The 27,757-nt window shown below is 38.9% G+C and overlaps 2 pseudogenes; one reads left to right on the top strand and one right to left on the bottom strand.

The window, feature by feature from the left end:
* Positions 1 to 12,759: 12,759 nt before the first annotated feature.
* LOC143878775 (putative receptor-like protein kinase At3g47110 pseudogene) lies at positions 12,760 to 17,066 on the bottom strand (annotated as a pseudogene).
* A 6,003-nt stretch (positions 17,067 to 23,069) lies between these two features.
* On the top strand, positions 23,070 to 23,918 carry LOC143878774 (pentatricopeptide repeat-containing protein At2g41080 pseudogene; annotated as a pseudogene).
* Positions 23,919 to 27,757: the final 3,839 nt, after the last annotated feature.

Below are 27,757 nucleotides of genomic sequence, written 5' to 3'. Positions count from 1 at the left end.
CCCCCCCCCCCCCCCACAAAGCCTAAGGGTCTCAAGTCACTTGTGATGTTGTGGCAAGAACCCATTTGCTCGGTTCCTGCTCGGTCTGACTCTCAGTTTCGCTAGCATTACTCTTTTAGGCTCCGCTGGTTCAACGTAAAGTTAAAATTTGTTTTATGTTGTAAAAATGAAAATAAAACAAATTTTACTTTCATTTTTCCATTTGTTTTATATTATAGCGATATTGAGGATTAAACTTAAAGGCCGGCAAGTTATCATGGACCCAATCGTCAAATTGTCTTTTTTTAATGGTAAATTTTTTTATTAAGAATAAGAAGAGAGAAAGATACGGCCGGCCACGACCACTACCACGACCAAGTGGGTCCTACCAACCCCCACTCGGGCAAGATCAACTGCTTGCCCTGTCAAATTGTCCAAAAGGTTTTTCTCACCAACTTTGACAAGGAGAAGAAAATGAGCAAACCTCCAACATTAAGAGTCAGACTTCAAATGAGCATAACTTTTGATTCGACCATTGGATAGAGGCTTGTAAATTGTAATATATTATTATTATTGGAATGGTCTCGTATAACTCTACTATGCCTTTATCAGTTATGCCAAATTAACCGCCGATCATTATGAAAATAACCCGACATTTTAGCATATTCCGTTCTTAGTAGATTTAGAGGCTTTTGACTTCATTCTTTTTAGAAAGTCTTAGGGCGCGTTCAGCAAGGCTTCTCATTCTCGCAGATTAAGAGAATGGTTGCCGAACACGCCCTAAAGTAGATAAAGAGAAACAGAGTGATGAGAATCTTTAGAAGCGGGTATTTATAGCTTCGAAGAATCCTATTTTTTAGTCGAAAAAGTAGGTGAAATTTTAGAAACGGGCCCGGTTGCGGGTCACACAGCCGAGAGATTATTGAGATTTTTTTATTTTTTTGTCTTTTCCTATTCTGAGCCCCTAAAAAGGGGAAAATCCCCTCAAAGAATAGTTGTGGAAAATCCCATCAAAGAATAGTTGCCGAAAAGCACTTATTTTACTATTTAGAGTAAAATTAGATATTTTTTATTTTTGAATTTTTATAATTTTTGACGGAACATAATATTACAAATCTAGGGTTTTGGGAGTGCAACATTTGAGCATTCAAACAAGAGATGTGAGCAACGATCATAAGATTGGGGTAATCCATGGGGTGCACCCATGTTTGTGACGATGACATGCCTCACATTGTGGCCCACAAACCTTCAGAAGAGTTCAGAGATGAGCTCGAATAGATTATTCTCGGAGGTCTAATGAATGTGAGCGACTAGAAAAATGGGAACCTATTTTGGTCATAAATGGGGTTCACATTGTCGTACATAAGAATTCAAGAGTTGCATCAGCTGTATAGTATTTAATTCCAAAAGGCTTTGTTTGGGCAGTGTTATTTCCCCCTTCTGATGGATATTTTCCCCTCTATAACAGATATCGTTAGGATAAACAAAGGGGTGGAGGAGCCACCGTTATGTCCAAAAGGCTTTGTTTGGGCAGTGTTATTTCCCCCCTTCTGATGGATATTTTCCCCTCTATAACAGATATCATTAGGATATACAAAGGGGTGGAGGAGCCACCGTTATGTCCAAAAGGCTTTGTTTGGGCAGTGTTATTCCCCCCCTTCTGATGGATATTTTCCCCTCTATAACAGATATCGTTAGGATATACAAAGGGGTGGAGGAGCCACCGTTATGTCCAAAAGGCTTTGTTTGGGCAGTGTTATTTCCCCCCTTCTGATGGATATTTTCCTCTCTATAACAGATATCGTTAGGATATACAAAGGGGTGGAGGAGCCACCGTTATGTCCAAAAGGCTTTGTTTGGGCAGTGTTATTCCCCCCCTTCTGATGGATATTTTCCCCTCTATAATAGATATCGTTAGGATATACAAAGGGGTGGAGGAGCCACCGTTATGTCCAAAAGGCTTTGTTTGGGCAGTGTTATTTCCCCCCTTCTGATGGATATTTCCCCCCCTCTATAACAGATATCGTTAGGATATACAAAGGGGTGGAGGAGCCACCGTTATGTACAAAAGGCTTAAAATTTAGCATACATCAGTGGGATTTGAACCCAAGCCCCCCTCTAAGTCCAGCGCCTTAACCCTCAACCAAACCTTCATTTGTGGTAAACAACCCACATTCTTTTATTTTATATATAAAAAACGAATATAATCCAAGCTTTAAAGCTCGGCTCGGCTCGTTTATGAACTGAGCCAAAAAAGCTCACGAGCTTTTCCGAGCCGAACTATACAAAGCTCAAGTTCGGCTCGTTTATTTTGGCGAGCCTAATTTTTGGGCTCGGGTTCAGCTCGTTTAGTAAACGAACGAGCCCGAGCCTAGCTTTTAACAAGCCGAACCCAAACATGTTCGCGAGCCGGCTCGGTTCATTTGCAGCCCTAGACATGGCCTTAATTCTGAGTCCAATAATCCGTTTGGATCTCACAATCAGTTGTCACATTCTGAACAGGGCCCAATAATCGGTTAGGATCTCACAATCGGTTGTCACAATCTAAAGCGAACAGGGCCTATGGGTGAATGGATTCACTTCGGATCCACTTATGTGTTGGTCACCATCCATTCTGACTCCTTAATCGGTCTATACTTGACTTGGTGCTTTTTGGACCTTACCTTTTGAGTCTGAGAATAGGGTTAGGAAACAGGGAAGACACTCAAAGGAAATGTTATTTGTGGTTTTGGTTGGGGCTTTTCAATGTTACAAAAATACCCTCATGAAAATATGAAAGGTATTTCCGTACATAGAGATACTCTAATTTCGGACCATAGGATATGGATCAGATGCTGTGCCCAAATCCTGTTCATAAAGGATCCATTGGACTGTCTATGTCCATTGACGCCCATACATTTGAGGGTCAAAATTACTCATAACAAGGGTATTTTCGTTAAGCACCACTGTATTTTGATGAGGGCACTCCTCACTTTATTAAAAGTACGGTATGGCCTGCACCATAGGATGATCCAAACCTTCCATTAGATGGGCCATAGCCTAAATAGGTTGTGCCTCAAAAATCATTTTCATAGGTTGATCCTAACCCTCCGATCTGTATGTTAGAGGGTTGATCCTAACCCTCTATAGATCATATATGGGAAAACTGATTCTGCGCTCGAGCGCAGATAGATGCATTCGAGTGCAGAAAACAGGGGGTGGCCCCACATTTTTTGGGGGATCCAAAGCATTCATTTGATGGGCCCTATCATAGATAGGGTGTGTACCAAAAATCAGCTCCATTGGATGATCTTAGGGTGTTCAATTGTGGAGGGAAAAATGGACAGATAGTGTTTGTTCACAACTCTGCCCATTTCCCGCCTCCACAAATAGAAAGGTTAGGACGATCCAATGGAGCTGAATTTTTTGTGGACACCCTATCTATAATAGGGCCCATCAAATGAATGCTTTGGATTCCCCAAAAAATTTGGTCCCATCTTGTTTCTGCACTTATCTGCGCTCGAGCGCAGGAACAGTAAGCCCATCATATATACCTAAACAATCATATTGTTGCTACATTTATGTGTGCACTGCTCTATCTCCTATTTATGTATACATTTCAAATACACATAGGCCTATCTACGAAAGAAACATGGTTTGGGCTTGATCTATTGTTTTTTCTCTTTTTCCCTTAGAATGCTAAATGTTGTTGGATTTGGGAAAAAAAATCCAAAAATAGCTCTCCAAAACCTATCTGTCAATTGGAAAAAATCCCAAAAAAAGAGAGAGAAAAAGGTGGACCTTCTCCATTGGGTCTGGATTTGGATCTGCCGTCTTTTGCACATTATCTCAGTATCTCAATGGTTATTTAAATTCATTTGCATGACTTGGGAAAAAGAGTTATTCAATAATTAATGAAAGAATGTTCCAAAACTTCTATTCCAACAATGAGAATAATTTTCGCATCTTACCTGACGTAAGTCTATTAAAAGTAGGGTACAACCCACTCCATAGGATGATCCAAACCGTCCATCTGTTCAGCCACGTCGGAAACAGATAACAATTCTTTCGTATTCAAATTATGAATCGTAAATTTCCCTCTTTAACCAATAAATTTTTTCTTATCCACAACCATTTTCTGGATTTTGTTTTATGTTTAGTTTGCAGCTGATCAGAATTGATTTCTTAGTTTTACAAACTGTCAGTTAGTTGGAACAGTAGTCAAGCTTCTTCAAGGAGAAATCTATGATATCTGTTGTTATTTCTATCAGGATTAGAAGAAAAGTGGACCCAGAACCAATATAGATTTCTTGATCTGGCAATATATTGTTGCTTTCCTCGAGGTGACACACTCTAGGCAGGCAAGTTAGGTGAGAATACTCAAATCCAAGGCTTTCTCTTACAAGCAGCTTACTACGTACTTATGGACCTCCTGAGGATTCCTTTAAAATAAAATAAAAAAAATGGACCTCCTGAGGATTATATCTGCTCTCCAAATCACCCAAAGTTGTGTGAAAGCGTAATTTAAAATTGTATGTCAATAGTTTATTTTTTCATGTAAATTCTATTGAAATGTGACGACTCCATTTGCAAATTGTCAAAGTAGAAGACCCTTTTTGCAAATAAAGCAAAGTAGATGACTTCTTTTGCAAAAATCCGTAAACTAAAAGGGCGGCAAGTTATCAACGGACCCAATCGTCTGTCTTGCCGTGTCAAAGTCATTGAAAAGGTTTTTCCCACCAACTTTGACGGGGAGGAGAGAGAATACAAGCAAACCTCCAATATTATTTTCCATATTTTATCAGGTATGATGTGGGAAAACTACGATCTAATGTTCGATGAAAACTCAAAATAAGCCACGAAAATCAAACGAGCATACACACAAACAAGGTAGCTTTCAGGGATTCTCTTGGGCGTAGGTGATTCATTCAATACATAGCCATGGGGGATATCCAACATTACCCACGATCTTCTGGATTTGGACAGTGTTCTTTTGATGTTTCCCTTCATATTTATTGAGAAACAAATTGAGATTTCCCAAGGCATCTAATAGCTATATTCCAGAGAAGTTACAGAAATAGAAGCATAAAATATATGGGATTTTTGCCTATAAATCCCCAAGTTGCAAATTATATCCCAGTTAGTCATTAAAAATCATGAGAGTGACAAAAAAGGCTATCTTTTTTAATGATATTTCCAGAAAGTCCCTAAATGCTATACCAAACTTTTGTTGACAAAATGCCCCTCTAAACAATTCCAAAATCATGATTTTTTGCCAAAATTTTTTTATATCCTAGTATTTCTCATATTAAAAAAAAATCTGTAAAGGTGACCAAAAATGTGGTCTAAGCTCCATCACACCAGAGATCAGTTGCAGTGCAGTCAGCCTTCGATTCCCGCTTTCGATTCCTGCTCTGGCAACCTAGGATCTGAATCCCATTGATTTGGCCATTGTTCTATTGGCAGAGAAGGTATGTGAACCGTTGGACTGAAGATGGCAGGGGTGTTGGTGAGGAGAAGGGTATTAGCCAATTTTTTGATAATCATGTCACGGTGGCCAGCAACACGTTGGGTTAATCCGTTGCAATGATGTAGAAAGAATTTGGAAACTTACTCCTTAAGGCTGAAATCAGAGACAGACAAATGACATATCATCTAAATCAGTCGACGGCGAAAACTCTAGGAGCTTTATACAGGAAATGACGTCTCAACGCATCCAAGAACTACGACAGGGATTCCTCTAGCAGAAGATCAGGCAGTAGTAGAAACCTAAGGGGCTACCTGTGGTATATTAGAGAGGCTTTTAATGTCACCAGATTTATGGAAGAACGGCCGGGATGCGAAAGTATCACCTTGAGTATGCTTGCCTTCTTGGAATTTGTACACATAAACAAACTATTTAGAAAATGATTTTCTGGTCACTGCCCTGCCCCTATTCTTCTGGATTGAAGGATGGAGTCCTGGGGTCTGATTCCTTGTTGCATCGAGCTTGTCTGGATGGAGGAGCCATGAATGAAAGACAAATTGAAAGATTGGTGGAAGGAGGCTCGAGTTTCCGGTCAGGCGAATGTAAGATTGGATAAAAAGCTTCATTTTGTTAAAGAAAAGTCAAGAAAATGTGATCGAGAGGAATACTGTTGAAAATTGAAATGGCCTAAGAAAAGTTGAGCTTCCGATTATTATCAAGGATATTGATAATATGGAGGATGAGGGTACTATAGTAGAGGAGGAAGCAAAAGAGAGAGAAATGTTTGGAAGAATACAATAGAGTGGAAATGAAGGAAGATATTTATTAGAAACAAAGTTTGAACCTCATTTAGGCCTTTAAAAGGGAATAGGGGAATCATGTGAGACTGTTGGTGGGATGTCGAAATTGAATTTTGATGGTTCCAGTATTGGTAATCCCGGACCGGCGGGCATAGGAGGGTTTCTAAGGGATCATAGGGATGGTGTCATTTGGGCGTTTTCAGGGCCCATTGGATCAGGTGCTGCTGGTGAAGCCGAGGTTAGAGCTGTGCTCCAAGGCATCCGCCAGCTAGATAAGGAGTTATTAGATAAAGTAATAGTAGAAGAGGATTCTCTTAATATCATTCGGTGGCTTAGGAGTTCTTTGGTCCCCCCTGGAGGTTTGCTCAGTTCTTTGATGAGATGCTGGATAAAATTGATGAGTCAAAGATCACTTTTAACCATGATAAAAGATCGGCAAACAGCATGGCAGATCGATTAGCTAGGGAAGGAGTAGATAGACTCTTGTTGGAGTGTTTTGATTTTCTGCCCCCTTGACTTGGGGGTCCTGTTGTATTTTTCTTTTTCTGTTTGTTGTTTCTCATCTTTGACGTATCTTTGGGGTTGACACTCTTTGTCGCCCTCCTTTACTTTTTAATATAATCTTGCTACGTTTAAGAAAAAAGGGGGGGGGAATCATGTGAGAAGAATTGCCAACCTATAGTAGCTAGGACCATTTAGCGCGAGCTTTTCCACCTCTCTAACGTTGATCCTAGGAGTGAGAGGTTAAAGATGCTATCGATCTTGAATCATTCTTGAGTCAACCTTAATAGAATCCTTCAACCAATATTCAACAACAAAGAGTGACCTTGAGTCATCTTCATCATCATCAAATAAAATGATGCATATTTTCTCTAATTCTTCTTTTTGGAAGAATACAATAGAGTGGAACTAGGCCACTATAGAATACGTTATACATAATATAAAACTAGCATCATTGCTTGTGTGATACCTGTGTTAACGAATTATATTAACGATGAAAAATATAATTTAGATGTAAAATCGATAGTTCTGTCTAGGATACAGGCACTGCCATCCATGAATTTACGCAATTTCACTTATGTTAGTTTTTCCTATCAGCTAATGAGATGGTCTAGCTAAATCTGGGGTCATTAGGCAGGGTTTAGAGTGGTTCGATTATTTACCGCCCTAATTGTATTTTATTTGTTGGTTCTGTTTTTCTCTTCTTTCTTCTTTCCCTTTGTATTTTGAGGACCATCTCGGTTCCGTTTTATCAATATATTCCGCCGTTTCAAAAAAAAAAAAAAGTTTTTCCTATTTGGTTATATGCAGGAGAAATTCATGCCTAACCTTAAAGTGGCAATACCAAACCCTGTACAGAATATCAACCAATACAGTCCACAGTCAATATAGCATAAATATGTAACCTCGGCAAACGCCATTTAGAAACTCAACGGCTCGTTATATTTCACTAATCAACACACTTCATCTAACATGTAAAATAAAAATTTTGACCAATAAATCACTAGGGAGACCAGAGAGTGGAACAGAACAAATCCCCATATGCCATGCTAGTTTTGCCATTTTAAAGAAGAAAAATCTAACAAAGGAGGAACATTGATTATTAAGGTGTGAAGGGGCTATTTGTTGGGTTTCACTCTAGGACCCCAAATCTGTTTCCATATCATTATTCTTTAAAAAAAATGAAAGGAATATGAAAAACAACAAAGTTCACCTATCAGTTAAAATAAAAATTGACCAATAAATCAAGACAGTGAAACTGAGATTGTGGAATAAAATAAAAGCCATGAACATATATTTGTTTGGAGTTATATCATGATCCCATAAAATTAGAATATATTGAACGGATAAAGCGTTCATGTTGATAAAAAAAAAAAAGGAAGAAGAAGAAAGAAAGAAAAAAAAAACAAATGTGGAAAAATTCTTCAGCAACAGTATCTGTAAATATAGTAACAAAATAGAAATCACAAGCCCAAAGTAAAATAAATAAGAATAAAAAAAATGAAGAACTATGGATCTAATCAAATAGAAAAAGGAAGACTCACAACTACTGCTAGAAATTACCGATCAAAGGGGAAAAGTTGTGAGGACAAGGAAAGGCAAAGACGAAAATCCCTACTGCAAAACAGAGATATTTTAAGAAGAAAAAATATAAGTACAAATCTAAGGAAAAAACACTGACGAAACACTTGTTTGGTTGCATAAAAAACATGGCTCACGGGTTTTGCTTGCCATTTGGTGCCACATCATCAAAACCCTAGAAAAAACATCCCGGGGCCTGTTTGGTTGCAAAAAAAGTGGAAAAAACTTGGGCTTTAGCTGGGATTTAAAACGCTGTGCGACGTTTGGTCGATTTTTTTTTGCTTTTTCGCATTTTGACTGCCGGGGATGTCGGGAGCTGGTCGGCTTACGTGGCTTTCGAAAGAGAGCCCAATGGCAAACCATGAAATCGACGAAATTTTGGTGGAATCTTTGGGGAATGACAAAAGGGCGTCATTTCCAAGCAAAATTCACAGACAGGCAACCAAACAACAGAATTTGATATGCCAACTTATCTGACTTCCATTCCACCCAACGCCTCTTTGACTTCTTCAAAACTTCCGCCCCAACGGACTACCAACATCCAAACAGAGTCGATGTTTGCATTTATGGTGATGTGTCACCCTTGTTTCTCTCTATGATATCACCCAAGTAAGTTCTCGGCAAATCCAATGCTTCTCTCCTCCCGTAGACTATTTATTCCCTACATTTTGAGTTGTCTCCCATTAACTTTTAGAGCCCATTCAATAGACGCACTTGCCGTGAAAAACAGTAGGAAAATTCTTTCATTTTCCATCAAAATCCGTTGACCACATGTTTAGTTACCATCCAAACACCAACATAGGTTCTCATCAGATTTTCTATAAATTCGACATGGCTTTCAACCCATTTCGATCTTCCGAGAGTGGAAAATGGGGGGAATCCATTCTCCTATCTTCGTCGGGCAGTCCAGTTCACCTGCTTTCTCCCGGGTTCTCTCCTTTTTCTAACAACTAGATGCTTTTTTTCCTTTTTTTTTTAATTTTATGTTCTTTTATTTTCTCCTCATCGCATCATTTCTTTGGATTTTCCCGATCGAGGAACACAAATGTATGGGGCCTAACAGACAACGTGCTTGAATCTTACTAAAGATCACCCCCAAGATTTCACACCCTCTAGCCAATGTCGTTTTTAGGGCTGCAACTCAGGTTAGTTTTTGGGAATTCGGATTGAGATCTTACTTTAAATTGGGTTGGTTTTGGGCTGATTCCAATTCATTTTTTACCAAAAGCTCAACCCACCCAAGTTGCACCCCTAGTCGTTTTCTACTACCCCTTTTTTTCCTTGATTATTTTGTTTTCTCATTCTCAATTCATCTCTCCATGGGCCAACGAATGTTATCAAAGCAGGTATAGAGATGCCTTGGAAGGAGTCGTGTGGCTCATGCTCCGGCCCCATTGTGTAAATATTGTCCGGGTTTTTCCACCCACCCCGGTTTCTTTGGGGGCGTATTACATTTTATAAAATAAGGGCGGTCCAGTGCACGAGGCTCCTGCCATTGCGGGGTCTGGGGAGGGTTTAGATCTATGCGCCGTACCCCTGCACTGCAGAGAGGCCTATTACATTTTATACTTGATATTATTTTCTTATACATATTTATCATTAAGAAATAGAGGATAAGGTTCAATCGATCAGAGTGCGCAATGGAAGTACAAGCACGGCGGATAGGAAGAATCTATATTGAGAGGCACACCATTTCATTTGTCAAAATCCCGCTCTAAGACCTAGACTGCTCTCTCTCTCTCTCTCTCTCAAAATGCAGCCAAAGAAAATGACATGGCTTACGATAGAATAAATGGTTATTGTGCACGTTCAGGGTGCACAATAGCTCTAGGTCTTCGAACGTGATTTTTGAAAATCAAAATTGCCAGCTAGGATGAAGTGGAGAAGTTTGTCTGGCATGGCGGACACGTATCATGACTTGGTGGGGACCGACACTTTTGCTGGATCCGATACAAGTTAGGCTATTGGGTAATGTATCGGGGAATGTGGATGCGTAGCATATAATGGATATGTAAGCTAATCCTACTGTATGTCGGGAGCGGTACCGTTGCAGCCTGGTCGGGGAGGGGACAACTTATCCCTTGTCTAGCACTTTTTTGAATAATAAATGTCAAATTAAAAACAAAGAAAAAAGAAGAAGTAAAGTATGTAAAGTATGAGGACAAGATTCTTTCAATGGTACCAGCAAAGGATGCTGGACCCCAAGGGGGTGATTGTGAGATCCCACATTCCACAAGGGGCAGGCCATGCGGGTTGGGTCGGGCAAGTTAGTACTGTTGAAGAACAAAACTGGGGTAGGTGCTGGACAGTATTTACACAGTGGTAGCCAATGCCATTGCTTCCTTTCGATGTTCAATGGGTTTGGCACTGCAATTTCCTAAATCAAGTAAGAAGAGCTGATCTTGGGAAGAAAAATTGCCTGTCTTTCCCAAATTGAGCCCACATGTCGGCAATTCCTAGTCTTCACGGATCAAGATGGGAGTGATATGTGAGCATTTTCAAATCTTGTGGTAAGCAGCAACTTTTCATTTTTGTTCAAATAATTTACATCCATCATTTGAAATAATCTCAGATATGCCTAAAACAATCATATTTTCGGCTACATTTATGCATGCATCTTCTCTATATCCTATTTATGTATACATTTCAAATACACATAGTTCAATCTACCAAATAAACATGATTTGGGCTTGATCTATTGTTTGTTCTCTTTTCCCTTACAAGCTAACTGTTGTTGGAATTTCCTATGAGTTTATTGATGAGATTAGAGATTTGAGTATGGATAGAGATGTATCTTTTTCGCTTGTTCCTAGAAAGGCCAATGATCTGGCTGATTGTTTAGCCAAATTAGGGGCTTCTAGTGCTCTGTTTTATGAGGGGTCTTCTTTACTCCCATATGTGCACTTGTAATCCTTTTTGTTATTATTAAAAATTGTAAACTTTCTCAAAAATAAAAATAAAAAAATCACAAGTTTGAGTTTTGTTATGAATCTATTCTGCATATCTTTTAATAAGTTTGTAAATATTTGACTATAAGTTTTCACTTTTAAGTGTTCTTCTAATCAGATTTAAGGATCTATGGTGTTACCTCAATGACCTCTCTAATAAAATCTAATATCTATTGAGTTATAGTGTTAACTCTATAATCTTTTCCTAATGAAAATTAATTAATTTATATGTCATAGTCTAAATTGAATTTATCGAGACTGGCTCAAGTACACCCATATGAGATTGGCAGCGCGAACCACATCTTTGGATCATGTTGAGTCTAAATTTGTTGAATCCCCGTAATAGAGTTAACAAAAATTCTTGCACATTGGGAGATTCCACTTATCTTCAAGAAGCAGCATTATAGTGCGCACCTTTAAGCCCTGATTCAAGCTTCACAAATTATTTGATTGATGTGTACATTATTTTCAACAAGACTACTTGTATCTCCATAGCTGACTTACTCTTTCCACGGTACTTGGAAAGATATTCATCCATGCAATGACTTGACGAACAGACCTGAATCATATGCACTTGTATAGGTGAAAAGTCCCCCATTCAATTCGAAATTTCTTGCCATCTTTTTCTTTGCATGCCTTTATTTATGAATTGGATATCCGTTCTACACTAAAAACTTTGCTCAACCATCAATACAGTAGCTGACCAAATTAAATTAAACAGCTATGGGAAACTGTACAATAACCAGTGATCTGCTAGGCTACCATGTGAAATACCTATCATTCTGAACAGAGGTTCTATTTGTTGGAAAAATGGATCCAAAAGTTAAACTCTTCTTGAAAAACCCAAAAGAGGATTATTTTAAATTGGTATTTGCTAGGGAATTTTGTGGAAATGCATTTCGTGGCTGACTTTTGCATGAGAGAACAGCCACACAGGCTCACTCTTAAGCAGATTTTGTCTTATTCATTTAACTCATTTGAGGTGGCTGTTCTCTCATGCAAAAGTCAGCTGTGAAATGCCTTTCTGAGAAATTCTCTGGCAAATTCCTTTCAAATTAATGTTACTTGCAAATAGGACATGAATGTCTCTTTGGAAGTCATCAATTATATCATTAATAACAGTACTATAACCATTATTTGCAAATAATCATATGCAGGTTCAAAACCATTTGCATATAAAACTATATGCAAATAAATTTTATAGATATCTTAACAACCAATTACTCCAACATTTTAAGCTGTTAGAGTTGGTGTTAATTAATCATTTATACTTCAATAGTATCCAGAAAGACCATCATAGATATCTGCAAGTACAACATAGATATCTTATTGGTTGTTGAAATCACTACAAGTACTACTCTTAAGAGAAGACCAAATGCATCATCACCCTGCTTGCTAAACAAGATTTCCAGCCTTACGGCCCTTGCTTACCATAATATATATCTTTGTAATGACTGAGTTAAGATGACCTTTCATCCAAGAATCAATCCATATTTTGCTTACCTCAGTGGGTCTGGTCCCCAAGGTATATGTCTCTTAATGCATGCATTTCCACGATGGCATCGCTCATCTCCATTCGTTCATTTGGCATTTCTGTTGAACACAATACACCAATTCGGACCACCGAAATTAAACAATCGTGTATTCTGCTTCTTACATTGCTAGTATTTTCTCTAATGACAATCTCCCCATCTTCTTCTGAGAGCAATTGCGGGTCTACTATCTCCATCACTCGTTCAGGTAAAGCCATCTCAGCAAATCGGTGGAGGCTTAGACCATCTTTGAATATATCATCAGTAGGTCTCTTTCCTGTGAACATCTCCAATAAAAGAATCCCATAACTGTACATGTCTCCTTGTGTAGATGCCTTGCCTCCCATCCCATATTCTGCAATTTTTGCACCTCCCATTTTAAATAGTTAAAGCTTTTTTGAACACTAAGATGACAGTAAGGATATTTTTCTTTTAGTTTCAGAGATGAGAACTGTTAGTTTTCGAAGGGTAAAGCACATTTCTGTCTTCTCTTCAAATCTAGGATATTTGGGAACTCGAAAGATGTCTTTATTATTAGATGGTTGTAGCAGTAAAGTTTTGAAGACATTCATAGAAATAAGTAAGTTCTAAAAGGATAATATGCTATACACCAAAGGGAAACAGGTAGTTTAGTGAACTACTTAAATTTCATGTCATGCATATAATGCTTAAATTTCTCCATAAGCAAGTGATGATTCCTATCTTATCGCGAGTGTAATCACATCAAATCAATGGATTCCGGACTCAAATCCAATCCTTTTTATAATCAGAGGGGGGGGGGGGGGGGGGGGGGGGGGGGGGAGAAGAACAAAACATAACCCGTTTCATACCATTTTACAGCTTCATCATACCCATCATTCACCAGATACTCAAACATGAAAAGTACAAAACTATGGCCATCATTTACCACATACTCATACAGGGATTATTAGAATTAGCAAACAAAGAGACCGAGAATAAAATGGGGGGAGAAGAACAAAACATAACCCGTTTCATACCATTTTACAGCTTCATCATACCCATCATTCACCAGATACTCAAACATGAAAAATACAAAACTATGGCCATCATTTACCACATACTCATACAGGGATTATTAGAATTAGCAAACAAAGAGACCGAGAATAAAATTCATTGTAGGACATAAGATGCAAAGAAAAACCTAGACCAAGAATAAAATTCATAGTAGGACATAAGATGCAAAGAAAAACCTATGTAAAAGTTGTCCATCAGAATACTAGATGGGTGAAATTACATGTTTTTCCTAAATAAGATTTAAAAACTTTGGAAAAAAGAAAAAAGATCAGTAGAAACATATTCATCCATAGCATTTACAAAATTCTCCTATCATCTTATCTTCCTTTCATTGAGAATTTATTGTGTCTTTTGTTCTAAATTCAGTTAAAATGTTAAAGAGGATGCATTATAGTTTGTTAACTGTTTTTTTTTATCTTTGTTACACTAATTTAACTTCTATCATGGTATCCAAGATAATAAAAAATCATCAACTGTTTAGGGAGACGTGTCTAATGAGCAAAGAGCAAAGGAAGCAGACAAAGTAGTTACCTGGAGCAACATATCCGATTGATCCTTTTATCCCAATCGTTCCACTTCCAATCTGAGCAGAGTTATTGGCATCTTCAAAAAGAAACCTTGCTAACCCAAAATCACCCACGTGGGCATTCATGTCATTGTCAAGAAGAACATTGTTTGGCTTTAGATCACGATGGATTACTGGCGTTTCACAATGATAATGAAGATAATCCAATGCAGAAGCTACATCAATGGCTATCTTTAGCCTTTGAATAAGAGACAAACTACTTAACTGATCTTGTCCATCTCCATTTGGATGCAACCACATTTCTAAACTTCCGTTAGGCATGTACTCAAAAACTAGAGCTTTGAAATCATTACCCTTAAAATCAATGCTTGAGCAAGAAGTTAAGATCTTAACAAGATTTCGGTGTCGGATGGTTCTCAGGGCTCTGCATTCGGCCATGAAACTCTTAGAAGCTCCTTGTTTTTGAAGCTTGAGTACCTTCACTGCAACAACTGTTCTATCTGGGTCTAGAATTCCTTTATAGACTGAACCATAACTTCCCTCACCAATCAAGTTGTCCAAAGAGAAACCGCCAGTTGCTTTAAGGAGCTCTGTGTAAGAAAGCTTTAAAAAAAATTCTCCCACAGAAGATGTTGAAGGCGACGTCTTTTTTCTCATTTTTCTTCTCCAACAAAGAATAGCAAAGAAACCTGTAAGTAGAATTAAACATAGAACCAAACTACATACTGGAATTATTACTTTGAGTGCAGGGGATCTTCCTCTTTCCTTAGAAACCTGCCTGGGGCATGCAGATAAGTTCAATATTGGGATACCTCCACACAATTTACTGTTTCCAATGACTGAGATTCCATTCACATTTCCGAAAATCCCTTCTTTTGGTACTTCACCCTCCAGATCATTGAAGGACAGATTCAGATATTCCAAAGAGAACATCTCCAAGAATTTCGGAATCTGCCCAGACAATTTATTGCTTGAAAGATCTAGCTCAAGAACACCCTTTAAACTGCTCAATGTAGGTATGCTTCCTTCGAAGAAGTTAGCATCCATATAAAGGTACACCAAAGAAAGACAACCATCCAACGTGCTAGGAATTTCACCTGACAAATTGTTATTGGAAACGTCCAAATATTGAATATTTTTCAGGTTGCTTACTTCCGAAGGTAGAGACCCAGATAGAGAATTATGAGATATGTTCAGGTAAAACAATGAGAAGAGGCTAAGTATTTGTTTTGGTAATGTCCCATTAAATTTATTTTCTTGAAGGGCTAACTCTAGCAGATAGCTACAGTTTCCAATACTCGGAGGAATGCTCCCTTCAAAGGCATTCTCAGCTAAATAGAGTCGACTCAATCGTGTGATGTTGCCAATGGAAGATGGAATTCGCCCCGAAAAACTATTTGCAGCCATGTTCAATTCGTCCAACATTTTAAGCTTACCAATTCCACTGGGAATACTACCCTTCAAAAAATTCCCCTGTACACCCAAGAAACTTAAGTTGATGAGATTCTCAATTCCCGTTGGGATGTTTCCGGTGATCTGGTTTACATTTAGCCGTAGACTTCTTAATTGAGTTGAGAGATTAGCTATGGAGTTGGGCAATAATCCACTGAGATCATTGTCACTTAAATGTATTGCCTGTAAAAGACTGCAATTGGTTAAAGAAGTGAGGATACTGAAGTCATCACCTACTTTGCTTATGAGCCCATTATCACCTAGGCCTAACCACCAAAGTTGTTGCAGGTTTCCTAGAGTCACCGGCACATATCCGGTTAGATAGTTTGAGGTTAAATCTAGTTGTCCAAGCTGTGAAGCATTGGATAGTGAGATTGGAATGGGACCTGTGAACAGATTATGCCCAACAATAAGCACCTGCAGATTAGGGAAAACGATTTCTCCGAGGTCTGCTGGAAGGCTTCCATTGAGAAGATTGTTCGACGCAGCAAAATAGGCAATGGAGGAGAGATTGTAGAGCTCAGGAGGAATCATACCGGAAAATTTATTTCCCGAAATTTGAAAAAATTTTAAGCTTTTCAATTTTCTCAGATCAGATGGAATGCTTCCCTCGAGACTATTTTCCAGTAGACTAAGATAGGTGAGAGATGAGAGGTTTCCAAATGAAGGTGGGATGGATTTGGAGAGATTATTAGCACCCAGAGACAAGACAACAAGCTTTGAAAGAGAGGTAAGCTCAACCGGTATTCTCCCTGCTAGCATGTTGGTGGTGAATTTGATCAATCTTAGCTCAGAACAGTAGGTTATATTAGCTGGAATTTCACCTCCAAATGAATTGTCTGACAGAAGGATTTCCTCAAGTCGACGCAAATAACCAACTTCTTGGGGGATTACACCATGGAATTTGTTGTTTTGGAGGCTAATTCGTCTGAGGAAGGTGAGGTTTGCTATGTAGGGAGATAAGGAGCCAGTCAAGCTGTGTCCATCAAGTTCCAAGGCTATGACTCTTTGATGATGTTTGGCACTGCAGGTGACTCCATTCCACTGGCAAAAATGGAGAGTGTGATTCCATGAGGCCAAGGCAGCTCGAGGATCATCGGTAATCCGATCCTTGAAGGCGAGCAGAGCGAGGTGATCGGTTTCATTTCCATTTAAGGCCGTGATCAAAGATTCTGACCAGGCCAAGGAAAAGTCGGTGCATGAGAGAAATGTGACACAGAGAAGAAATGAGCAAATTACAGTACAATTCTTATGGGGAGAGTCCATGAGAATTAAGTGGAGTGGAGGTGCATAATCATCTTCATAGCTACTGCATGCATTTATAGATGGTTTAGGAAGGGTTGCAGAAAGAATTTGAAGGCCAAGCCACTTTTCATTGTTGAGATGACATATTATTCTAATGATTTGTTATTTGGGATTTTCTTTGTTAATATATTTAATAATAATTAATTGTTCTAATTATTTATGTAATTATATACTTTTTTCTTTGTACTTACATTTTAATAACAATTAATTATACTAACGATTTGTGTCAATAGAGCTTTTTCTTTTCTCTGTCCTTCTATTTCAGTAAGGAAAATGGTATGGTAACCGAGAGCAAGACCGATGGGAGAGACCAACAATGACAACGTGTCATGTGTGTGCAAAAAGATGTATCCCCCCCCCCCCGCGCTAAGCCTAAGGGTCTCAAGTCACTTGTGATGTTGTGGCAAGAACCCATTTGTTCGGTTCCTGCTCGGTCTGACTCTCAGTTTCGCTAGCATTACTCTTTTAGGCTCCACTGGTTCAACGTAAAGTTAAAATTTGTTTTATGTTGTAAAAATGAAAATAAAACAAATTTTACTTCCATTTTTCCATTTGTTTTATATTATAGCGATATTGAGGATTAAACTTAAAGGCCGGCAAGTTATCATGGACCCAATCGTCAAATTGTCTTTTTTTAATGGTAAATTTTTTTATTAAGAATAAGAAGAGAGAAAGATACGGCCGGCCACGGCCACGACCACTACCACGACCAAGTGGGTCCTACCAACCCCCACTCGGGCATGATCAACTGCTTGCCCTGTCAAATTGTCCAAAAGGTTTTTCTCACCAACTTTGACAAGGAGAAGAAAATGAGCAAACCTCCAACATTAAGAGTCAGACTTCAAACGAGCATAACTTTTGATTCGACCATTGGACAGAGGCTTGAAAATTGTAATATATTATTGGAATGGTCTCGAATAACTCTACTATGCCTTTATCAGTTATGCCAAATTAACCGACGATCATTATGAAAATAACCCGACATTTTAGCATATTCCGTTCTTAGTAGATTTAGAGGCTTTTGACTTCATTCTTTTTAGAAAGTCTTAGGGCGCGTTCAGCAAGGCTTCTCATTGTCGTACATAAGAATTCAAGAGTGCATCAGCTGTATAGTATTTAATTCCAAAAGGCTTTGTTTGGGCAGTGTTATTTCCCCCCTTCTGATGGATATTTTCCCCTCATTAACAGATATCGTTAGGATATACAAAGGGGTGGAGGAGCCACCGTTATGTCCAAAAGGCTTTGTTATTTCCCCCTCTATAACATATATCGTTAGGATATACAAAGGAGTGGAGGAGCCACCGTTATGTACAAAAGGCTTAAAAGTTAGCATACATCGGTGGGATTTGAACCCAACCCCCCTCTAAGTCCAGGGCCTTAACCACTCAACCAAACCTTCATCTGTGGTAAACAACCCACATTCTTTTATTTTATATATAAAAAACAAATATAATCCAAGCTTTAAAGCTCGGCTCGGCTCGTTTATGAACTGAGCCAAAAAAGCTCACGAGCTTTTCCGAGCCGAACTATACAAAGCTCAAGTTCGGCTCGTTTATTTTGGCGAGCCTAATTTTTGGGCTCGGGTTCAGCTCGTTTAGTAAAAGAACGAGCCCGAGCCTAGCTTTCAACGAGCCGAACCCAAACATGTTCGCGAGCCGGCTCGGTTCATTTGCAGCCCTAGACATGGCCTTAATTCTGAGTCCAATAATCCGTTTGGATCTCACAATCAGTTGTCACATTCTGAACAGGGCCCAATAATCGGTTAGGATCTCACAATCGGTTGTCACAATCTAAAGCGAACAGGGCCTATGGGTGAATGGATTCACTTCGGATCCACTTATGTGTTGGTCACCATCCATTCTGACTCCTTAATCGGTCTATACTTGACTTAGTGCTTTTTGGACCTTACCTTTTGAGTCTGAGAATAGGGTTAGGAAACAGGGAAGACACTCAAAGGAAATGTTATTTGTGGTTTTGGTTGGGGCTTTTCAATGTTACAAAAATACCCTCATGAAAATATGAAAGGTATTTCCGTACATAGAGATACTCTAATTTCGGACCATAGGATATGGATCAGATGCTGTGCCCAAATCCTGTTCATAAAGGATCCATTGGACTGTCTATGTCCATTGACGCCCATACATTTGAGGGTCAAAATTACTCATAACAAGGGTATTTTCGTTAAGCACCACTGTATTTTGAGGGCACTCCTCACTTTATTAAAAGTACGGTATGGCCTGCACCATAGGATGATCCAAACCTTCCATTAGATGGGCCACAGCCTAAATAGGTTGTGCCTCAAAAATCATTTTCATAGGTTGATCCTAACCCTCCGATCTGTATGTTAGAGGGTTGATCCTAACCCTCTATAGATCATATATGGGAAAACTGATTCTGCGCTCGAGCGCAGATAGATGCATTCGAGTGCAGAAAAAAGGGGGTGGCCCCACATTTTTTGGGGGATCCAAAGCATTCATTTGATGGGCCCTATCATAGATAGGGTGTGTACCAAAAATCAGCTCCATTGGATGATCTTAGGGTGTTCAATTGTGGAGGGAAATATGGACAGATAGTGTTTGTTCACAACTCTGCCCATTTCCCGCCTCCACAAATAGAAAGGTTAGGACGATCCAATGGAGCTGATTTTTTGTGGACACCCTATCTATGATAAGGCCCATCAAATGAATGCTTTGGATCCCCCAAAAAATTTGGTCCCATCCTGTTTCTGCACTTATCTGAGCTCGAGCGCAGGAACAGTAAGCCCATCATATATACCTAAACAATCATATTGTTGCTACATTTATGCGTGCATCTGCTCTATCTCCTACTTATGTATACATTTCAAATACACATAGGCCTATCTACGAAAGAAACATGGTTTGGGCTTGATCTATTGTTTTTTCTCTTTTTTCCTTAGAATGCTAAATGTTGTTGGATTTGGAAAAAAAAATCCAAAAATAGCTCTCCAAAACCTATCTATCAATTGGAAAAAATTCCAAAAAAAAGAGAGAGAAAAAGGTGGACCTTCTCCATTGGGTCTGGATTTGGATCTGCTGTCTTTTGCACATTATCTCAGTATCTCAATGGTTATTTAAATTCATTTGCATGACTTGGGAAAAAGAGTTATTCAATAATTAATGAAAGAATGTTCCAAAACTTCTATTCCAATAATGAGAATAATTTTCGCATCTTACCTGACATAAGTCTATTAAACGTATATGTCATTATGGAAAACTTAAAAAGTCTGTTGTCTGTATTACATCTATATCAACTAAAGATCAATCACTGATGACAAAGTGAATAAAATAAAAGGAGCAATGAAAAACATCTCTGCATGTATTACTTTTTGTTTGAATGGCTTCTAACATTAGCAGTTTCAGACAATTTTTTTTTGTTTTTTTGTTTTTTTAAAGCTCGCGTCGGAAACAGATAACAATTCTTTCGTATTCAAATTATGAATCGTAAATTTCCCTCTTTAACCAATAAATTTTTCTTATCCACAACCATTTTCTGGATTTTGTTTTATGTTTAGTTTGCAGCTGATCAGAATTGATTTCTTTGTTTTACAAACTGTCAGTTAGTTGGAACAGTAGTCAAGCTTCTTCAAGGAGAAATCTATGATATCTGTTGTTATTTCTATCAGGATTAGAAGAAAAGTGGACCCAGAACCAATATAGATTTCTTGATCTGGCAATATATTGTTGCTTTCCTCGAGGTGACACACTCTAGGCAGGCAAGTTAGGTGAGAATACTCAAATCCAAGGCTTTCTCTTACAAGCAGCTTACTACGTACTTATGGACCTCCTGAGGATTCCTTTAAAATAAAATAAAAAAAATGGACCTCCTGAGGATTATATCTGCTCTCCAAATCACCCAAAGTTGTGTGAAAGCGTAATTTAAAATTGTATGTCAATAGTTTATTTTTTCATGTAAATTCTATTGAAATGTGACGACTCCATTTGCAAATTGTCAAAGTAGAAGACCCTTTTTGCAAATAAAGCAAAGTAGATGACTTCTTTTGCAAAAATCCGTAAACTAAAAGGGCGGCAAGTTATCAACGGACCCGATCGTCTGTCTTGCCGTGTCAAAGTCATTGAAAAGGTTTTTCCCACCAACTTTGACGGGGATGAGAGAAAATAGAAGCAAACCTCCAATATTATTTTCCATATTTTATCAGGTATGATGTGAGAAAACTACGATCTAATGTTCGATGAAAACTCAAAATAAGCCACGAAAATCAAACGAGCATACGCACAAACACGAGATTTATGTGGTTAGGTTACCATGCTTAGATCAGTAGGGAAAATTAAGTAGAGAGATATCGTTGCGCGGAAATTAAAATTACATAGTAGGTCTACAACCAAAACCTTATACAACACCTCAACAATAATTCCAATGCAAAAGTTTTTCACTCAAACACAATAATATGTAATTTTTAATGCTCCTTTCTCATTATATCGTTATTCTTGACGGGCATTGACGGAGTAAATAAAGTTACTTGAGACTTCTGTATTATCACGTGTCAACTTGTTGGGGTTTATTTGAGTCAACAAAAAAAAAACCGCTCTCTAACGAGATTATATATGGTGGCCGCCAAGCATCGTTTGGCTGATCCAAACCATTAATTTTTAGGCCTTACGTAGATGTAGATAAGGTGTATCCCAAAAAATTTTCTCCATACTATTCATCCTCACCCTCACCCTCTGTTATGTACAGATTTTTATATTGTACCGACAATTTTAAACCTCCATAAATTGGAGGGTTAGGATCATCCATTGGAGAAGATATTTTGGGGCACATCTTATATACATTAGGGCCCAACAAATGAACAGTTTGGATCACGCAAATAATGTGGGGCTTGGCTGCACCCTCATACATGACCGGCCATTATATAATCTCCCTCGCTGAAAGATGTCTCTCAAGGGATCTGAGACCTTTCAATTAAATGGAGTGCAAATATTAGATTATGCGTGGGTCCTATTAGTGCACTTTGATTTAGGAATCACAGGTGAAAAAATCATCTACATAGGATGATCCTAAGCCTCTAATATGTAGATAAATTACATTTAGAAATATCTATAGATTGAAGAGTTAGGATCATCCAATGGAGATGATTTTATGGGCAAGGGTGCAACAAATCAACGGTTTGGATTGTGAGGAAAATGCCGACTATTTAAGATTCTATTGATGGTATTTAAGAGAAGAATTTATTTCAAAATCAATGCCAGCCTGTCAGTTTTAGCGTCAAGAGGAGATGGGCTATTTTTTTGCCGATGTATTAATTGTAGTTTTAGAAGGGAAAGCCAACAAGGCACATTATGGCCAATAGAGTCCCGAATAGCTTCATATTGTCCCCCTTCCCTATTGGCCAATAGAGTCCCGAAACGCTGGACTTCCTCATATTTTGTTTTCCCAAAAAATTAAGGGGGACCAATTATCCCCCTTCCCTTTCATGTGCCATCGCCCCTGTTTGTGACCATAATTGGCCTCATATCATTGAATAGGCCTTCTTGCTCGTGTAATAGACATGGACAACTACATAGGCCACACGGAGTTCAGAGAAGAAGAGGTTGAAGAGGTTATTACCGGAGGTCTAGTTGGGTCAATTCTATCTTGTACAATGAATTGAGAGCTACTAGCAAAATAGGAGCCTATTTTGGTAATAAATGGTGTTCACATTGTCATGCACAAGGGCACAATAGTGCATCAGCTGTCAGGGCCTATTTTCTGAGGGCCAATTTTGGATTCTTTTCACAGTGCTTTTTGGATCTTACTTTTTGACTTGGAGAAGTGCAAATCGGGTATTTATGGGAATTCGAGTTAAGCTTACCATAAAATGGGGTCTGGTTTGGGTAGATTCTAATTCATTTTTTTAGCAAAATCTCAACCCTTCCCGACCCAAGTTTGAAGAGAGCGCAAAATGGGCACTCTCATGGAGTTTTGGATCAATTTAATCTCATGAAAATGGCAGGATTCAGGCCAGATCAGATCACATTTGTGAGTATTATCAGTTCATGCTCTGAATTAGCAACCCTTGGACAAGGCCAACAGACTCACGCCCAGGCTATCAAGGCTGGTGCTGACTCCGGAGCGTCTGTGAGGAGTTCATTAGTGAACATGTATTCCAAATGTGGATGTCTGGACGATTCCGTGAGAGCCTTCTCAGAATCTAAAGATTTGGACATTGTTGCGTGGAGCTCAATGATCAGTGCTTATGGGTTTCGTGGATGTGGGTTGGAGGCAATTGAGCTTTTTGAACAGATGGAAAGAGAAGGAATGGAGCCGAACGATGTTACGTTATTGGGTTTGCTTCATGCTTGCAGTCACAGTGGGTTGAAGGAACAAGGAAATATATTCTTTGGGTTGATGATAGACAAGTATGGGGTGAAGCCTAGATTGGAGCACTACACTTGTATGGTCGATCTACTTGGACGATCAGGTTGTTTGGATGAGGCAGAAGAGTTGATCAGATCGATGCCTGTAAAGCCTGATGCAGTTATTTGGAAGACTTTGTTCTCTGCTTGTAAAATCCATAGAAATACAGAGATGGAAAGAAGGATTGCAAATGACATTCTTAAGCTTGATCCTGAAGACTCGGCTCCTTATGTTTTGCTTTCGAACATCCATGCTACTGCGGAGAGATGGGGGGATGTTTCAGAAGTGAGGAGAGCTGCGGGAGAAAGGAATGTGAAGAAGGAACCTGGGACAAGCTGGTTTGAGGTGAAGAACCTGGTGCACCAGTTCTGTATGGGAGATAAATCACATTCGAAATGGAAAGAGATAGATTTGTATCTGAAGGAGTTAACAATTTAGATGAAGGAATATGGGTACATACCTGATACTACCTCTGTTTTGCATGATATGGAGGTTGAAGAGAAAGAGCAGAGCTTGGCTCACCACAGTGAGAAGCTGGCAATTGCTTTTGCTCTAATGAGCACCCCATCGGGAGTTCCGATAAGGGTTATGAAGAACTTGCGAGTCTGCAACGATTGCCATCTTGCAATCAAGTTCATATCCAAGATCACTGTTCGAGAAATCGTTGTTAGAGATGCGAGTCGGTTTCATCATTTTAAAGATGGGCAGTGTTCTTGTGGAGATTACTGGTGAATAGAGCTGAACCAACAGTCAATAAGTACTGTATCACATCCCGTGAGAATATAAAGGTATGGATTATCAGTTGGGCTTTAGCGAGAAAGGAATTTTGGGGATTCTCGACAGTACACCTGCATCGAAAATGAAGGTTGTTCAAGGGAGAGTTGTGGCTAGATGGGTTTCAGATCAAGGTGATGCGATCATTTTGAAATTCCATGGGAGTTCTTAGTGTTCATGTATCGGCCAAGGTAGGAGGGGTGTTTAGAGATCAAAGGGGAGAAATGATCAAAGTGATCTCAAGCCCATTAGGCGTTAAAGACCTGATTAATTAAGCAGACGCTAGAGATCTTCATAAATACTACGAGGTAGCTTTCAGGGATTCTCTTGGGCGTAGGTGATTCATTCAATACATAGCCATGGGGGATATCCAACATTACTCATGATCTTCTGGATTTGGACAGTGTTCTTTTGATGTTTCCCTTCATATTTATTGAGAAACAAATTGAGATTTCCCAAGGCATCTAATAGCTATATTCCAGAGAAGTTACAGAAATAGAAGCATAAAATATATGGGATTTTTGCCTATAAATCCCCAAGTTGCAAATTATATCCCAGTTAGTCATTAAAAATCATGAGAGTGACAAAAAAGGCTATCTTTTTTAATGATATTTCCAGAAAGTCCCTAAATGCTATACCAAACTTTTGTTGACAAAATGCCCCTCTAAACAATTCCAAAATCATGATTTTTTGCCAAATTTTTTTTATATCCTAGTATTTCTCATATTAAAAAAAAAATCTGTAAAGGTGACCGAAAATGTGGTCTAAGCTCCATCACACCGGAGATCAGTTGCAGTGCAGTCAGCCTTCGATTCCTGCTCTGGCAACCTAGGATCTGAATCCCATTGATTTGGCCATTGTTCTATTGGCAGAGAAGGTATGTGAACCGTTGGACTGAAGATGGCAGGGGTGTTGGTGAGGAGAAGGGTATTAGCACATTTTTTGATAATCATGTCACGGTGGCCAGCAACACGTTGGGTTAATCCGTTGCAATGATGTAGAAAGAATTTGGAAACTTACTCCTTAAGGCTGAAATCAGAGACAGACAAATGACATATCATCTAAATCAGTCGACGGCGAAAACTCTAGGAGGTTTATACAGCGCATCCAAGAACTACGACAGGGATTCCTCTAGCAGAAGATCAGGCAGTAGTAGAAACCTAAGGGGCTACCTGTGGTATATTAGAGGGGCTTTTAATGTCACCAGATTTATGGAAGAACGGCCGGGATGCGAAAGAATCACCTTGAGTATGCTTGCCTTCTTGGAATTTGTACACATAAACAAACTATTTAGAAAATGATTTTCTGGTCACTGCCCTGCCCCTATTCTTCTGGATTGAAGGATGGAGTCCTGGGGTCTGATTCCTTGTTGCATCGAGCTTGTCTGGATGGAGGAGCCATGAATGAAAGACAAATTGAAAGATTGATGGAAGGAGGCTCGAGTTTCCGGTCAGGCGAATGTAAGATTGGATAAAAAGCTTCATTTTGTTAAAGAAAAGTCAAGAAAATGTGATCGAGAGGAATACTGTTGAAAATTGAAATGGCCTAAGAAAAGTTGAGCTTCCAATTATTATCAAGGATATTGATAATATGGAGGATGAGGGTACTATAGTAGAGGAGGAAGCAAAAGAGAGAGAGATGTTTGGAAGAATACAATAGAGTGGAACTGAAGGAAGATATTTATTAGAAACAAAGTTTGAACCTCATTTAGGCCTTTAAAAGGGAATAGGGGAATCATGTGAGACTGTTGGTGGGATGTCGAAATTGAATTTTGATGGTTCCAGTATTGGTAATCCTGGACCGGCTGGCATAGGAGGGTTTCTAAGGGATCATAGGGATGGTGTCATTTGGGCGTTTTCAGGGCCCATTGGATCAGCTGCTGCTGGTGAAGCCGAGGTTAGAGCTGTGCTCCAAGGCATCCGCCAGCTAGATAAGGAGTTATTAGATAAAGTAATAGTAGAAGAGGATTCTCTTAATATCATTCGGTGGCTTAGGAGTTCTTTGGTTCCTCCTGGAGGTTTGTTCAGTTCTTTGATGAGATGCTGGATAAAATTGATGACTCAAAGATCACTTTTAACCATGATAAAAGATCGGCAAACAGCATGGCAGATCGATTAGCTAGGGAAGGAGTAGATAGACTCTTGTTGGAGTGTTTTGATTTCTTACCCCCTTGACTTGGGGGTCCTGTTGTATTTTTCTTTTTCTGTTTGTTGTTTCTCATCTTTGACGTATCTTTGGGGTTGACACTCTTTGTCGCCCTCCTTTACTTTTTAATATAATCTTGCTACGTTTAAAAAAAAAGGGGGGGAATCATGTGAGACAAATTGCCAACCTATAGTAGCTAGGACCATTTAGCGCGACCTTTTCCACCTCTCTAACGTTGATCCTAGGAGTGAGAGGTTAAAGATGCTATCGATCTTGAATCATTCTTGAGTCAACCTTAATAGAATCCTTCAACCAATATTCAACAACAAAGACCGACCTTGAGTCATCTTCATCATCATCAAATAAAATGATGCATATTTTCTCTAATTCTTCTTTTTAATTGCTACTTGTTTGTTTGCAACTAAGGCACTTAGCTCTTTGGACATAAGTAATTGTTTATGCCCTTTGAGTTGAGACTGCCATAGCCATATACAAGGAAAATACTGATGAGAGCCGCTTAACATGACATGGACACTCGTGTGTTTTGTTATAGTCCCCCCATCATATGCTGCTATAGGAAGAGGCAAAGGTCTATACTAAGACCTCTTACAACAGATTGAACTAGGCCACTATAGAATACGTTATACATAATATAAAACTAGCATCATTGCTTGTGTGATGCCTGTGTTAACGAATTATATTAACGATGAAAAATATAATTTAGATGTAAAATCGATAGTTCTGTCTAGGATACAGGCACTGCCATTCATGAATTTACGCAATTTCACTTATGTTAGTTTTTCCTATCAGCTTCTTCATTAGCTGATCTTCCGCCCTAATTGATGGTCTAGCTAAATCTGGGGTCATTAGGCAGGGTTTAGAGTGGTTCGATTATTTACCGCCCTAATTGTATTTTATTTGTTGGTTCTGTTTTTCTCTTCTTTCTTCTTTCCCTTTGTATTTTGAGGACCATCTCGGTTCCATTTCAAAAAAAACGTTTTGAGGACCATCTGGGGAGGGTTTAGATGTATGCGCCTTACCCCTGCACTGCAGAGAGGCCTATTACATTTTATACTTGATATTATTTTCTTATACATATTTATCAATAAGAAATAGGGGATAAGGTTCAATCGATCAGAGTGCGCAATGGAAGTACAAGCACGGCGGATAGGAAGAATCTATATTGAGAGGCACACCATTTCATTTGTTAAAATCCCGCTCGAAGACCTAGACTGCTCTCTCTCTCTCTCTCAAAATGCAGCCAAAGAAAATGACATGGCTTACGATAGAATAAATGGTTATCGTGCCCGTTCAGGTGCACAATAGCTCTAGGTCTTCGAACGTGATTTTTGAAAATC

Source organism: Tasmannia lanceolata, unplaced genomic scaffold (genome assembly GCF_043159265.1).
Source record: "Tasmannia lanceolata isolate RefF3 unplaced genomic scaffold, GAP_Taslan_0.1 ptg000006l, whole genome shotgun sequence".
Taxonomy (NCBI): Eukaryota; Viridiplantae; Streptophyta; class Magnoliopsida; order Canellales; family Winteraceae; genus Tasmannia; species Tasmannia lanceolata.
Note: the sequence above shows the minus strand (reverse complement) of the source record. Positions and strands in the feature narration are given on the sequence as shown.